This window comes from Bos mutus, chromosome 15 (genome assembly GCF_027580195.1).
Source record: "Bos mutus isolate GX-2022 chromosome 15, NWIPB_WYAK_1.1, whole genome shotgun sequence".
In the NCBI taxonomy this organism is placed as follows: Eukaryota; Metazoa; Chordata; class Mammalia; order Artiodactyla; family Bovidae; genus Bos; species Bos mutus.
Genome location: NC_091631.1, coordinates 20638083 through 20651149, shown reverse-complemented (window position 1 = coordinate 20651149; position 13067 = coordinate 20638083). Strand labels below are relative to the sequence as shown.

Genomic DNA, 13067 nt, shown 5'->3' with positions numbered 1-13067 from the left:
AAAAAAAGCCTAGCTATAATTTGTTAAATATGTGAAAAATATGTGAAACACACAGAATCTTTAGGATTTTAGATCATGATGAAAAACTTGGCACATCATTATTTGAAATTACTACATGCTCTTTAAGATTGACCCAGTTTTCATCATTTTATCCAATAAAGTTAATATATGTTATTTTTATATCACAGTTGGATGATTTAGAAACACAAAATATGTTTGGAACAGATTCAAAATTCCTTCATAAAAGACAAAGTCTCCACAACAGAAAATAAATATAATTATTTATCTTGGCCAAAGACTCAAAATTGTGCAATGACAGATTTAAAAAGCACTTTTCAAATAAGGTGGTCATTTGATGTCAAGCTTTGAAAATGCTGGGTTGAGTTCCTCTCACACTAATTGGAAATTCCAGACATATCTAACTCAACACTTCAAACCACTGCAGTATTCCTATAAGATGGAGTTGGAGAAAAGAATTAGGACTAGGTTAAAGGTTAATTCTATAACATCAGTTTTTTACTGAACAAAACTTGGTTCAGGGAACATTCTTTGACCTACCTTACCTTAAAATCTTGGAGATAATGAACCAAGTTATAACAAGGTTTTGTAGTACATAGAAGATCTTTTAGAGTTGATCAAAGGAACAAAGAGAAATAAAACCCCTTTGGTTATAAGGAAACATATACTTGTACTTTTAGTTGGATAATGTTAGGATTAAATAAATACAAAATTATTTTTTAAAAAATTTGAAGTAAAGTTTTACAGCAAACAAGAGAAATAAGTTACTCTCTATAATATGTAAAGAGTGCTTAAAAATCAATATCAAACCAATCAACTAGAGAGATGGTAAAAAGATATTGATAATTTACAAAAGAAGAAACCAAATGATCAATACATGTATAAAAAGGTCTTACTTTTACTAGAAATGAAACAAATTCACATTGAAACCAAAATAACATAAGAAATATCACCTATCAAGTTGGTAAATATTGTTTAAAAGATACTTGAAGGAGGAAAATGTGCAGTGAAGCAGGAATTATGAAATAATTTACCTAGAAATAAAATTTGGTACAATAATTTTGGACAGCAATTTTACAAGTTATATCAAAATTGTAGACTTTTCCTTACCTGTAAGAATGTATTATAAATAAAACATTAGAAGTACAGGCCAATGATAATTTATAATAATGCTTATTAAATTATTTTCATAATTGGAAGCACCATAAATATCCAATAGATTAGTTAAATAATCCAAGATGTACCAATATGTTGAAATATTATATATTTATTTCAACAATAAGATTTTCAAAGAATATTAAAAATCTGGCAAAATTCCAATCCAAAAGGAAGGATACAAAATGGTACATAGACTAGCATCTTAATTTTGTTTAAAATGTGTATTCTGCATTAATGTCCTCAGGCCGCCATAACAGAATATAGGCTTGTGGCCTGAATAACAAAACATTTATTTACTCACAGTTCTGGAGGCTGGACGTTTAAGTTCAAAGGGCCATTAGGATTGTTTTCTGCTGAGCATCTCTTCCTGGCTTGCAGAAAGCCACCTTCTTGCTGTGTGCTCACATGGCCTTTGCTCATGCATGCACACTCCTGGTGTCTTTTTCTCTTCCTAAAGACACCAGTTCTACTGGATTAAGGCCCCGCCCCTGTGATTTCATTTAACCCCACACCATCAAGCAACTCTTCTACATCAACTGGATGTGGTACAATTCAACCTAATTCTGACACCATTTACCTGCAGATAGCTTTTGACTTCATAGGTTGAGGGCTCACCCATCTTCAATCACAAGTTCCATGTTGTTACCTGTACTTCTGATCAACTGGCTAAAAATCAGAAGTTCCCATGATCCTCTTCTTGGATTGAATTAATTTGCTAGAGCAGCTCACAGAGCTCAGGAAATGAGTTTACTCATGTATCCAAAGTCAGATGAAGAGATACATGTACAAGGTCCTAAACAAAGGAGCTTCTTGCCTTGTGAAGTTTGGGGCCAGGCATGATGGCATGTGGAAGCATTCTGGTTCACCAACCTGGAAGCTTTAGGTGCCCTCTTTTTGGATTTTTATGGAGGCTTTCATTTACATAGGCATTCCTGATAATCTATTGGCCAATGGTGATTGATTCAATCTCCAGGCCCCTTTCCCCTCCCCTGAAGTCAGAGGGGTGAAAGTTTCAACATTTCATTCCAGGTTTTCCGCCCTAGCAGCCATCCCGCATCCTTACGTGGGGTCCAAAACTCACTTCACTAACACAGTGAGAGATACATTCGTCCCTCTCCAACACTTGGGAAATTCGAAGGGTTTTAGGAGCTCTGTGCCATAAATGGATCTATATATATTTCTTATTAGGGCTTCCCTGGTGGCTCAGTTGGTAAAGAATCCACCTGCAATGCAGGAGACCCAATGAAGGAGACCCAGGTTCGACTACTGGGTCAGAAATTTCCCCTAGAGAAGGGAATGGCTACCCACTCCAGTATTCTTGCCTGGAGAATTCATGGACAGAGGAGCCTGGTGCCTACAGTCCATGGGGTCACAGAGGGTCAGACACAATTGAGTGACTAAACACTTTCACATTTCTTATTATATATTTTAAATTATATGTTTCTTATTATAAATCACAATATCACAATTCACTATGAGAATATATAAACATGCAGTTTCCCATCAAAACCTTATCCTGCATTTTTTAGCCAGTGTATTGATGATTCTTTGTTGTATCAATTAGTACTATGATGGTTGCCAAATGGTGATTTTTAGAATTTCATTATTCATTCCAAATTCATTAGTTGGCATTCTATCATAAGGAAGAGCTTTTCCTTTTTCCCTGTTTATGTACTTACTAATTTGTATAAGAAGAGATTCATGGATTCTTATCTTATTCAATAGTATGTAAAATAGTTCCTATTCTGTTATTATTTTGATGTTCAAATGACCCCAGTGTCTCTGCCTTTTTATATTTTCCTTTGTCCTTCTGCTTCACTCTCCTCTTTTTCTTAATCTCTTCTCTAGTCATATATTTTCCTGTTTCTTACCCAATATCTCCTTGGTTTCTTATCCCCACCCTACCATCCCCACTTCTTTTGTTTTGGTCTTGAGCTCATTTTTCTTCTTTACTTACAGAATGGTCTCAAATGCATGGAGTTTCCCTTTCATCACAATTTTTCTCCCTCATTTCCTTGGATGTGCCCCAAGCTGCTATTGCTGCTGGAGCAAATCTGGTAGTTTCTAAAGATGGTACTTCTCTTGATCTAATCGTAAAGATGCCAACTGCAGTAAAGTGTCTCTGTATTTCCAAGGGTTTATAACTTAGCCATAAAAATTCACTTTAGGCTATAGCTTGACATATAATCTTTCAGCCCCAGAGTGAATTTCTTTAACCATTTTCCCTTTAATTCAACACCACTTGATTCAATGAGCTTTCATTCTCTAATAATATATGTTCATGAGTTATTACTGCATCGATACAAATCATGTCCTTTGCTAAAGTAATTACTGTGGGTAAATAAGAAAAAAGATACAACATCCCTGGTTCAAGGGTTATAAGATGAAAAAAGTATTGATCTTCTGTGAAGCTTTCTGTTCTATCCATCCTTCTGCCCATAAACCCCCAACTTATGAATCCTGAAAAAGATTCTAAAGTTTAAAAATAGATAATATGTTATTTGTTAGATAATAGCTTCTCTGGGAACAGCCTGGGTCCAATTTTTGTTTCATGATCTGGCTTCAAATAAAAGGACTGAACTTGACCCAATGATTGATCAATTATTGTATTCTTTAAAGTAGGTAACTAGAATCTATAGAAGGAAAATACTTAGAAATTTCTATTTCTTGTGGGAGACTAGACAATTAGCTGAATAGCTGTGGACAAAGAGAAAGTGTTGTAGGAGAGAACATGTTGAATTTGAAAGCAGGAGCCTGGGATTCCAGGCTTGGATCACCAACAATCTGAGTCCATCACTCACTTCAGCTCCCCATTGATTCGTTTTTCCACATCTGTAAAAATAGATAGTTTGCGACACAATGACTCGTAGTTCTATGGTCCTTTAGATCCATGGAAACAAGTGCTTTCCCAGATAGTTTAGGGGGTACCTAGGCTTGCCTGCGTGCAAAGTCCTGTCCAACTCTTTGTGACTCCATGGACTGTAGCCCACCAGGCTCCTCTGTCCATGGGATTCTCTAGGCAAGAATACTGAAATGAGTTGCCATTTCCTCCTCCAGGGACTCTTTGTGGCCCAGGGATTGAACCTCCATCTCTTATGTCTCCTGCATTGGCAGGTGGGTTCTTTACCACTAGCACCAGCTGGGAGGCCTAGGCTTGGGAGGCATTTCTGCCAGAGCAATTGATATAACTAATCTGGGAAAGAAAGGAAAAAGAATAGAAAGTAGGGCAATTTTGGTGGGAATAGTTATTTACTGATTTTCCTACTTACTTGTTTAAGCTCATTTAATCCATTTGATCTAAGTGGTCTCCTGTGTATATCCAATCTCAAAGGGCAGCTGGAGGCAAAAGCATCTTTGAAATTGACTGTGCATACTTTCTCTCTTTCTCGTCCTCTATTACCATATGTATAGGATGCTCTTCCTGGATAGAAGGAAAAATATTTAGGAATTTAGGATTCTGTCTTGTAGACAGAATCATCCATTGAACCTAGCATGGTGCCTTATACTTAATAGGCACTGAAAGAATATCTAATGAGTTGAATTACGCTCAGTCTAAACAATATCCCTTAATTCTTTGAAAGTTTCTTTGTGTTTCCTTCTCTGTTTTTTCCTCTTTAAAGCAAAAGGTAGCTTCAAGCACTGTCATTGGTGTTCTTATAGCCTCACTTTGTGCTCTGTCCCTAAATAATTTTGACCTGTTTTCTAGTTTTATTTACCTCCTTAAGGCCAATGACTCCTAAATCTTTATTTCTGAGCAGACTAAACTAGAACTTCTAAGTACTTGATTTCAACCAGAGGTCCACCAGCATCATAAACTCAACATGAAAATAATGGAAATGCTTGTTTTCACCCGGATACCAAGTGGTCTGTGTTGTGGTTAAGATGAATATTCCTTTTACCCAGTGTGCTGCGGGGGACACTGCCATGCCATCTTGGGCTTCTCTCTCTATTGCTTTGCTTCTACTTTTCCCATCCCTGAATCTATTTAGATGGCACATCCTAGTTAAGTTGATCTCCACTTTGAGTTTTCTATATTTAAGTTCTGACTCTGAAAAGAGCAAAGAGAACCTGGGCTGGTGATTTTAACTCTGAAATTTTAGTTTCTTTCTTTATTGGCCTATGGCGAGGATTGTGGAAGATACTGCAAGTGAAGCATTTAACACAACTCCTGGCAGGTGACACACGCTGCATAAACACTGCTGCTGCCTTGGCTTTTATTACACTTTCCTTTGGCCTCTGCAATCCTTTGACATTACTGCTGCACCTCCTTGGGGCATAGATGTTAATCTGTCCTGAGGAATTCTTAGATGCGCCTGTGATGGTTTTTTGGAGAAGGAAATGGCAACCCACTCCAGCGTTCTTGCCTGGAGAATCCCAGGGATGGGGGAGCCTGGTGGGCTGCCGTCTACGGAGTCACACAGAGTCAGACACGACTGAAGCGACTTAGCAGCAGCAGCAGTGATGGTTTTATTCAGAATACTATAGTGAAGTGAAGTGAAGTGAAAGTCGTTCAGTCGTGTCCAACTCTTTGCAACCCCATGGACTGTACAGTCTATGGAATTCTCCAGGCCAGAATACTGGAGTGGGTAGCCTTTCCCTTCTCCAGGGGATCTTCCCAACCCAGGGATCAAACCCAGGTCTCCTGCACTGCAGGCAGAGTCTTTACCAGCTGAGCCACAAGGGAAGCCCAAGAATACTGGAATGGGTAGCCTATCCCTTCTTCAGTGGATCTTCCTGACCCAGGAATCGAAGCAGGGTCTCCTGCATAGCAGGCGGATTCTTTACCAACGAGGCTATCAGGAAGCCCTATAAACACCTGGAAAATCTTCAGCCACACTCTCTGTGATCAGTCGTGTGATGAACAGAGAAGACAAGTAGAGGATCATAGGTTAGGGACAAACTTCTCCTTTTGCTACATTTCAATGACCAGAATTAGTCATAGGGCCTCACTATGAAGAGAGAATGCAAGGACTTGTCTTCTTACGGACCCAAGAGAGAAATAAAATGGGGTGGAGAATGCGCAGTGCTAGCTATCCCGTGAGGAGTGGTGACGTGGGAAAGGGACGCAAATAGTGAAAGATGGAGTTACAGAGAATACCATTCTTCTTCTCCCAGATGCCTACAGTGTCACGAACTTCAGACATTCCAGACACATTTAATAGGCTTTATGTATTATTATTTTTTCTTTATATAGATTTTTTTTACTAAATATGTTTCTTTCTAAAAATAGACTTTGTCACTGCTATAAATGGAAAACCAGTGTTTTTTCTAATCTTTATTAAAATAAATCATAACTACTAAAAGAAATTCCTTGATGTCTCACCTAAAACATCATGTACATCGCTAGCAGGCGTTTTACATTTGGGGAAACACTGCTTTAGTGCATGAGAAACACACTCAAATGAGCCGTGTTTATTGTCCAGCACATATAAATACATATCAATACATATCATGGAAGAAATTCAATCAGGAAAACTTCTTCTTAAAGGTGAATTTTTAAAATTCTTTCGACCTCTTTCTCCCATTTCTTCTTTCTTTCTTCCTTTCTTCATTTCCTTCTTCCCCTATCCCTCCCTTCCTTCCTTTCTCTCACTCTTTCTGTGAGATATTGATGATGATAACGTAAGGAAAGATCTTGGGAGAAATAAGGGCTTTATTAATGCCCCACAGGACTTTTCTTGAACTTTGATGAATTTTGATCATGAGGACAACATGCCAGGAGAATTTAAAAATCCTGTCCAATTGAATGCTCCTTTAAGGACTGGGGTGACCCCACAACTACCCTTCCCACCCCACCCCCATGCCCATCTTCATTTCCCAGAGGTACCCTCCTCAGCATGCTGGGCTTCTCATCACCACCTGCGACCCCTCTTCAGAACCGAAGAATGGCGACATGTTTCATCTCTGACAGTGAGTGTTAAGAGGAGCAGAATTGGTGGAGGACCTTGAGTGGCAGGTCAGATTATGCCTGTCAGCTTTGGCCACAGGGCTGCAAAGCTGGAGTTGTTATATTTACCTGTCCTCAGTTATGCTGAAACAGGAGGATAGCCTTCTAGGAAGGTCTGGATTCAGTACAGTGAACAAAACCACTCAGTGAGAGTGCCTGTGAAAATAGTTCATTTTCCTATCAACGGAGTTTTACATCTACTCAGTAAATTTTATCTGAATGCTCCAACTGTAGTAAAATACAGCAAAGTGTAATAAATTTCACTTTATGGGTTTCACAGTTTGAAAACTGCTTCAGGACAATCTGGTTACCGAGGGGACCCAGTGGGAGCAATCCCCAAGTGCTGGTTTCTCTGTGTGGGATTTTGGAGATGACCTGATGCCTTTTGGTGGCCAGTCCATGCAGGTGAGGCATTAGCTCCCACCTGGCCATCGTTTTAGGTGGGATATAAGTCCAGCAAAGCTGGGTTTAAACAGTGAAGAGAGAGAGAGAGAGCAGTTAAGCTACCAAGCAAAGGGCTGCCTGCTTAGCTGGGCAATGAGCAAATGAGCTTCATTAAAGACCAAGTTTAAGTCACTGACATACTACGATATAGCCGAGTCAACCACAGACTGGCACTTGCCATGGGCACTTGCCATCCACCTCTGTAAGGATCAAATCATGTGCTGCTGCAGTTGCTGACTTTCTGGAGAGCAGAAATGAGGCACTCTGTGCTCAAGCAAAAAACTGGCAGAACAGGTCTTCAGATAGATATTTCCAGAAGCTGACTTTATGAATCCAACTTTTGTGCCTCCTAATATCCAGAAAAGCACTGAAATCCTTCGGAGTAATGACTGCTCCTAGTGACTAGCAGAAACTTTCACGAGACTAGCAAAAACCTTCTAGAAAAATATATACTCACCAAAATCACATATATACTGACTTTCTCCCCTGTCTCTTCGGAGCAGTTTCTCAGAGCTATCTGAGTTGCTCTCTTGAGGGCTGCAGTCCTTATTTTGCCCCAAATAAAACTTAATTCATAACTCTCACATTGCACATTTTTTAACACACAATGATTTTTAATGAACATCGACAGCTGACTGACCCAGAAGATCCTTAGGTTTTTTTTCTCTTTTTCCAAGGAGTTTCCATCCGGGAGTGAATCAAGTAATACTTTTTTTAAGGGAAACTCTTCCAACTGCCCCCCAACAAAAATGTATAGAGTTCAAAGTGCAGTTTACTCAGAGGCAGGCTTTCTTACTTTCAACTTGCTTTTCATTTGCTGTTTTCCTTGTCTTTACAAGCTGTTAATACTTAGGAAGTTCTCCTACTCTAATAAGGCCTGGTCACTGTAGCAATTTGCTTCACTTAGGACCTCCCTCAATGGCATCCCACTCCAGTACTCTTGCCTGGAAAATCCAATGGATGGAGGAGCCTGGTAGGCTGCAGTCCATGGGGTCGCTAAGAGTCGGACACGACTGAACAACTTCACTTTCGCTTTTCACTTTCATGCATTGGAGAAGGAAATGGCAACCCACTCCAGTGTTCTTGCCTGGAGAATCCCAGGGATGGGGGAGCCTGGTGGGCTACCATCTCTGGGGTTGCACAGAGTAGGACACGACTGAAGCGACTTAGCAGCAGTAGCAGCAGTAGGACCTCCCTCTCTCTACCCAGACTTTAACCATCAAATTTTGATTCTTGTCATCTTTTGTTTCTGCTTTATTTAAAATCAATTAAGAAAAATAAATAAATAAAATCAATTAAGATCTATGTTAAGCTTCCCTGGTGGCACAGATGGAAAAGAATCTACCTGCAACGTGGGAGACCCAGGTTCAATCCCTAGATAGGGAAGATCCCCTGAAGAAGGGAATGGCAACCCACTCCAGTATTCTCATCTGGGAAATCCCATGGACAGAGGAGCCTGGTGGTCTACAGTCCATGGGGTCGCAAAAAGTCAGATATGACTGAGCATCTAACACACAAGGATCCATGTTGAATCCTTGCAATGAACCCACTGTTGAAAGTCTTTTAGATTTGTGTGATAAAACTCTGCCATGTACTATTTGTCAGCCACAGTTGAAAGCGCTTGGTCTGTATAACTTTGTTTCATCCTCACCAGGAGCCCATAAGGTAGAGCTTTTCTTCTAAAAAAACAGTTAAGGACACTGAGGCAGAGGCTGGTCACAAAACTAGCAAGGAGGAAAGCCAGTATCAAACCCAGGTACTCTGGCTCTGATCTCAGGATCTTACCCTGAGGCTGTACTTCTTCCTGGGGAGTACCTGGGTAGGGACACAATGTTCCCTGTGTCAAAGCAGTCAGAACCCTGAAATGATAAGGAGAGCTTTAATTTTGACCTAAGAAGGCTTCCCAGATGGCTCAGTGGTAAAAGAATACGCCTGCAGTGCAGGAGACCTGGGTTCGATCCCTGGGTTGGGAAGATTCCCTGGAGAAGGAAATGGCAACCCATTGCAGTATTCTTGCCTGAAAATTCCATGGACAGAGGAGCCTGGAGGGCTACAGTCCATGGGGTCATGAAGAGTTGGACGCAATTGAACACACAGCACACAAGGAGGAAGGAGCTGTCTTTGGAGAATGGAATGAGCCTGAAAGGAAAGGGGTAGAAGGACTGAGTCCAGATGAATGCTTGAACACCTTGCAATAGAAGGTATGAGGGCAAGTGGGTCCCTGCAGGGCTCCTGGGCATGGAGGCCTTTTATTGTCCCCCGTTTCCTGTAGGCAAGACCAGCCTCCATGACCTTCCCCGAGTTCCAAAGGGCAGATTCAAACAGTTGCTAATCAAGAGAGGAGCAGCCAAGCCACTTGATGCAAGATTAAAGGGACAAGAGAAGGGCATCAAGATTAGGAGACCCACCATCTGAGACCCACAGCACCACCCTTGAACTATTGCTATAAAACTCTTCATCAAATCCTCCTGGGTTGAGACACATAGTTTTTTGAGGCAGGAACCCACTGTGTCCTCCTTTGCCTGGCAAAGCGATAAAGCTGTTCTTTTCTACTTCACCCAAAACTCTCTCTGAGATTTGATTTCGCACCAGTGTACAGAGAGGCTGAGCTTTTGGCATCAGGTAAAGGGCAAGAATGTAGAGATTCTGGTTCCATGAAGGACTGGAGGACTGTGCTTTGGGAGCCAAGTGAGGCAGTTAAGCAGAATTGGGAGACTGAGCAATAAACGTTGGATGACAGAGATCCACGCCTTCCACAGCACTGCCAATTCCCTCCAGCCACAGACCATAGGCATCCCAAGAAAGCATCAGCAGAGGCGATAATGAAGCAAACGGCAGTTATGAGGCAGACATTCTCGACAGTTCCTCCCCAGAGAAGCCTTAGGTGCCCCCACTTCCCCATTCGACATCTTCTAACCCAACCCTGTTTTATATTCCTGGGTAGTGTTCATCACTGCTGATGTACTTCTCTTCTTGCCTTCCCTCTCATTAGAATGCCATCTTTGTGAACACAGAAACCATATCTGTCTTGCTCCTTGCCTCTCAGTGCCTGGCACACAGTAGCATGAGTGTGTGCGTGCTTAATCATGTCTGGCTCTTTGCGACCACAGGGACTGTAGCCCACCAGGCTCTGCTGTCCATGGAATTTTCCAGGCAAGAATACTGGAGTGGGTTGCCATTTCCTACTCTAGGGAATCTTCCCGATCCAGGGATCAAACTCATGTATCTTATGTCTCCATCTGCATTAGAAGGCAGATTCTTTACCACTGTGCCACCTGGGAAGCTCTGGCGTATGATCAGGCCTTAATATTATTTGTTGGGTCCAAATTGGGCTTCCGGTGGGAGGGTCATGGACAAGATGGTTTCACCAGTGCAGGTCTCTCCGCTCATCAAGCTGGGCAGTTACTCCGCCCTGTTCCTCAGCGTGGCCTACGGAGCCAGGCGCTACAATTACCCAAAACCCTGGGCAGAAGAAGAGAGGAGGATAGCAGAGAAAAAGAAACAGGATGAGCAGAAATGCATGGAGTGAGAACTGGCAGAAGCCTGAGGGGATAGCATATTAAAGTGAGCCTGCCTTTCTCCAGAACAGTGTGGATGAATAAAGTTTAAAAACAAACAAACAAACAAAAAAGACCTTAATAATATTTGTTGAGCAAATGAATAAAAGACCTGGAAAGCCAAAGCATAAATTCATGGGCCAATTTTTACCTAGGCAGACGAGAGATGCATCTGGAACCCCCAGAAATAATTCAGAGATGGTAAGTTGGTCTTGGGGTGGAAGTTGAATGTACTGGGATGGAAGTCCTCACCTAGGGACCAAGAGGCATCGTCATTTTGGAATAGTAAACTCTTGGACAGTTTATTACAAACTCATCTCAGTATAATTACAACCTCTAATTATACACCACCATTTCCATTTTGCAAATGAGGAAGCAAAGGCTCATAAAAAAATTAAACAAATTTCTTGCCCCTGGTCCTATAGCTAGTATCTGAAAGAACAAGCGTTTGAAATCTGGTCTAGCTGTGTCTGTAAGTCATGCCATTTCCATTATGCCACGTTGGTTAACATCCACCCTTGGGCCTGTTTCCCATCCTTGAGGTGGATGAAGAGGAAGAGACAGCACATACATAAATCTTTCAAAAGAGCAGCTGCCGCATAGACCATGTGGGGCCCAAACTGAAAATCAAAACACAAGCAAACATGACTAAAGTTCATGGTCTTTACCTGCCAAGGCACAGCCGAAACAAAAAGAAGATCTGTTTGAGGTATGTGATCTAAAATGATCTCTTCATGGCCAGCTTATGACATAAAAGTGTTTTTAAGCTGCTGTTGCACAAAAGTGACTGAGCCATCATATTTCATAGCCCACCTAACTTTCTAGCTACCAGAGCATTTGACTGATAAAACATCACTCAAAAGAGACTGTGGTGTTGTATGTGTGAGGTCTGTTCATTTAAAGTTAGCTTCTTTTTATTGTGGTGGACGAGTGAAGGATTTGCCCAATTTTCACTGTCCTTGAAATATCTTTTCAAACATCAATGGTGGAGTCTTTGTCCTACATTTCTTTCCCTCACAACTCTCATGAGAACACTTAACCTTGCTTTCCTGGGTGCAAAGAGAGTCAATGAGTAGTCAGTAGTTGTAACTAATCAATATTTTATTCCCAATTCAATTTCAACAATGGAGAATGAAGTGACTTTTAAAAGACCAAAGGGAAATACTTTAACACACATACCAGAAAGTGTACAAAGTTAGGGTTAAAATGAAATCTTCAATCTTTTGCTAAGAAATTCCATTTCTGTAGATCATTCTTCTAAAGAAATAGTAACTATAAAAAATGGTTTCAATCTTTTAGAAAAGAGATTGAAAGAAAATACACCAAAATATTTAAAGGGCTATATTTGTGTGAAGGAATTATAGATTATTTTTCTCTCTTCTATCAGCTCATCTGTATTTTTTAGATGTTTTATGTTTATGTGAGGTAAAATATTCTACTAAAGTTTATTTTAACTTTTTTTTGAAAGGAAGAATATTTCCAACCCTTCCCTAGGAAAACAAATTTATATCAAATATTTTGTATTTCTTGAAGACTATGGCTTCAGGCTGAGGAGCAGTCTGCATTAGAAGAATCACTCAACCTCTTTCAGAGAACTGTGTGTGAACTGAAAGATATCTCTGAACATCCCTGAAAGATGCAGGTGCTTTTAAGAAGTATCTCTTGTCTCAGAAGAAACTGGGAATTAATAGATCACTGTTCTTATATCTGAATTACATTAGTTACATTGTTAAGTGAGAGAACATGCTGAGGGTGATAGCCAGAATTCTAAGCTGGTCCTCCAAATTCTTGGCTTCTTGTACATACAAAGCCGCTCCCAGTTATTCAGCCAAACACTAATGGTGTTGTGAAAGGATTTTGAAGATTTAATTAAATTCTCAAATCAGTTGACATCAAGAAACAGAGAGGTTGTCTGACCTAATCACATAACCCTTTAATTCCAG

At 40.5% G+C, this 13067-nt stretch overlaps 1 pseudogene; it reads left to right on the top strand.

Annotated features, from left to right (window-relative positions):
• Positions 1-10925: 10925 nt before the first annotated feature.
• LOC102276253 (ATP synthase subunit e, mitochondrial pseudogene) lies at positions 10926-11096 on the top strand (annotated as a pseudogene).
• Positions 11097-13067: the final 1971 nt, after the last annotated feature.